The following is a 4,048-nucleotide window of genomic DNA, read 5'->3' on the forward strand; positions in this document are numbered from 1 at the left end:
CGCGCCTCCCCCCTAGGGCGCGCCCCCCTACCTCGTGGGCCCCCTGGAGCTCCTCCGACTCCAACTCCAACTCCAACTCTATATACTTGGTTTCGGGGAGAAAAAAATCAAAGAGAAGAAAAACCATCGCGTTTTACGATATGGAGCCGCCGCCAAGCCCTAAAACCTCTCGGGAGGGCTGATCTGGAGTCCGTTCGGGGCTCCGGAGAGGGGAATCCGTCGCCATCGTCGTCATCAACCATCCTCCATCACCAATTTCATGATGCTCACCACCGTGCGTGAGTAATTCCATCGTAGGCTTGCTGGACGTTGATGGGTTGGATGGGATCTATCATGTAATCGAGTTAGTTTTGTTAGGGTTTGATCCCTAGTATCCACTATGTTCTGAGATTGATGTTGCTATGACTTTGTTATGCTTAATGCTTGTCACTACGGCCCGAGTGCCATGATTTTAGATCTGAACCTATTATGTTTTCATCAATATATGAGAGTTCTTGATCCCATCTTGCAAGTCTACAGTCACCTATTATGTGTTATGATCCGTTAACCCCGTAGTGACAATAATCGGGATACTTACCAGTGATGACCGTAGTTTGAGGAGTTCATGTATTCACTATGTGTTAATGCTTTCTTCCGGTACTCTATTAAAAGGAGGCCTTAATATCCCTTAGTTTCCGTAAGGACCCCGCTGCCACGGGAGGGTAGGACAATAGATGTCATGCAAGTTCTTTTCCATAAGCACGTATGAATATATTCGGAATACATGCCTACATTATATCAATGAACTGGAGCTAGTTCTGTGTCACCCTAGGTTATGACTGTTACATGATGAACCGCATTCGGCATAATTCTCCATCACCGATCCATTGCCTATGAGCTTTCCATATACTGTTCTTCGCTTATTTACTTTTCCGTTGCTATTGCTATCATCACTACAAAATACCAAAAACATTACTTTTGCTATCATTACCTTTTGCCACTGTTAGCAGTACTATCATATTACTTTGCTATTAAACACTTTGCTGCAGATATTAAGTTTCCAGGTATGGTTGAATTGACAACTCAGCTGCTAATACTTGAGAATATTTTTTGGCTCCCCTTATGTCGAATCAATAAATTTGGGTTGAATACTCTACCCTCGAAAACTGTTGCGATCCCCTATACTTGTGGGTTATCAGTTCCATGCTATTATATTATTTGTTTTGGATGTTTATGGGCTTTATTATACACTTTTATATTATTTTTGGGACTAACCTATTAACCGGAGGCCCAGCCCAAATTGCTGTTTTCTTGCCTATTTCAGTGTTTCGAAGAAAAGGAATATCAAACGGAGTCCAAATGGAATGAAACCTTCAGGAGAGTTATTTTTAGAACGGAAGCAATCCAGGAGACTTAGAGTAGACGTCAGGGAAGCTTCAAGGTGGCCACGAGGCAGGGAGGCGCGCCTACCCCCTGGGCACGCCCCCACCCTCGTGGGCCCCTCGTGGCTCCCTTGACCGACTTCTTTCTTCTATATATGTCCATATACCCTAAAAATATCGAGGAGCAGAATAGATCGGGAGTTCCGCTGCCAGAAGCCTCCGTAGCCACTGAAAACCAATCTAGACCCGTTCCGGCACCCCGCTGGAGGGGGGAATCCCTCTCCGGTGGCCATCTTCATCATCCCGGCACTCTCCATGACGAGGAGGGAGTAGTTCACCCTCGGGGCTGAGGGTATGTACCAGTAGCTATGTGTTTGATCTCTCTCTCTCTCTCTCTCTCGTGTTCTTGAGGTGGTACGATGTTGATGTATCGCGAGCTTTGCTATTATAGTTGGATCTTATGATGTTTCTCCCTCTCTACTCTCTTGTGATGGATCGAGTTTTCCCTTTGAAGTTATCTTATCGGATTGAGTCTTTAAGGATTTGAGAACACTTGATGTATGTCTTGCATGTGCTTATCTGTGGTGACAATGGGATATCACGTGATCCACTTGATGTATGTTTTGGTGATCAACTTGCGAGTTCCGTGACCTCATGAACTTATGCATAGGGCTTGGGACACGTTTTCGTCTTGACTCTCCAGTAGAAACTTTGGGGCACTATTTGAAGTTCTTGGTGTTGGTTGAGATGAATCTGATATTGTGTGATGCATATCGTATAATCATACCCACGGATACTTGAGGTGACATTGGAGTACCTAGGTGACATTAGGGTTTTGGTTGATTTGTGTCTTAAGGTGTTATTCTAGTACGAACTCTATGATAGATTGAACGGAAAGAATATCTTCATGTTATTTTACTACGGACTCTTGAACAGATCGATCAGAAAGGATAACTTTGATGTGGTTTCGTACCCTACCATAATCTCTTCGTTTGTTCTCCGCTATTACTGACTGTCGGTGTCAAAACTGGCGGATCTCGGGTAGGGGGTCCCGAACTATGCGTCTAGGCCGGATGGTAACAGGAGGCAAGGAACACGATGTTTTACCCAGGTTCGGGCCCTCTTGATGGAGGTAAAACCCTACGCCCTGCTTGATTAATATTGATAATATGGGTAGTACAAGAGTAGATCTACCACGAGATCAAGGAGGCTAAACCCTAAAAGCTAGCCTATGATATGATTGTTGTATGATGAAGTTGTCCTACGGACTAAAACCCTCTGGTTTATATAGACACCGGAGAGGGTTAGGGTTACACAAAGTCGGTTACAATGGTAGGAGATCTTGAATATCCGCATCGCCAAGCTTACCTTCCACGCCAAGGAAAGTCCCATCCGGACACGGGACGAAGTCTTCAATCTTGTATCTTCATAGTCCTGGAGTCCGGCTGAAGGTATAGTCCGGCTACCCGAACACCCCCTAATCCAGGACTCCCTCAGTAGCCCCTGAACCAGGCTTCAATGACGACGAGTCTAGCGCGTAGATTGTCTTCAGCATTGCAAGGCGGGTTCCTCCTCCAAATTCTTCATAAAAGTTTGTAAACACCAAGAGTAGTGTCCGGCTCTGCAAATTAAGTTTCCACGTATTGCCACAGAGAGAATAATATTAACACAAATCTAATCTGCTGACGTATTCCGCAGCGTGACATCACACTACGGCCAAGCCTTTATTCGAATCGTTTTCACTTTTCCACCTCAGCGTGTTTTGCGAGGCGGTTTCCTTGGCACGTCTTGTCAAAGCAGAGATCGTGTCCTCCATTTACGGGATTCTCACCAATACGGACGTGGGTAACCCAACTGCGCCATTTATCACGGCGCTTGGGAGGCAAGCGAGTTTTACTAGGCTGGTGGGGACGCATAGTCGCATCCGCTCATATAAGGGGATAAGGATCCACCTTTTTACCTACGCCTTCTTCCTCCTTTGCCTACCCATCTTCTGCGCACCCGAGCTCCAGCGCCCAAGCCCGCACTTCCTACCTCAACCTTCTCCAACAATGTCCGGAGCGGGAGGCAAGTGGATGGTCTCCTCCGTCATGGAGGGCCGTGTCAAAAGGCTAAGGAAGGCCGGATACCTGTCCAAAGACATCGCGCACCGGCTTCCTGAGGAGGGGCAGCTTCTCCCCACCCCGAGGCCCCATGAGAGGGTAGTATTTCTTCCCCACTTCCTCCGCGGACTGGGTTTTCCTCTCCACTCATTTGTCCGCGGGCTCATGTTCTACTATGGCCTAGATTTCCATGATCTGGCCCCGAACTTCATCCTCAATATCTCGGCGTTTATCGTCATGTGCGAGGCTTTCCTCTGCATCCGCCCCCATTTCGGCCTCTGGCTCAAGACTTTCAACGTCAAGCCAAAGGTGGTGCGCGGCAACCAGGCGGAGTGCGGAGGTGCCATGGCGGGCAAAATAGCCAACGTTCTATGGCTCGAGGGCTCCTTTGTGGAGACCTTGAAGGGGTGGCAGTCAGGGTGGTTTTACATCACCGAGCCACGCGATCCGAAGTGGATCGCAGCCCCTGAATTCCGATCCGGACCCCCTACGCGGCTCACGTCCTGGAAGGAGACGGGCTTGTCGTGGGGCGACGAAGAAGAGGTGACCGGACTGCAAAAATGCATCCAGTCCCTGGTGAACAAG

This window comes from Triticum urartu, chromosome 3A (assembly GCF_056163025.1).
Source record: "Triticum urartu cultivar PI428250 chromosome 3A, HENAU_Tu73, whole genome shotgun sequence".
Classification (NCBI taxonomy): domain Eukaryota; kingdom Viridiplantae; phylum Streptophyta; class Magnoliopsida; order Poales; family Poaceae; genus Triticum; species Triticum urartu.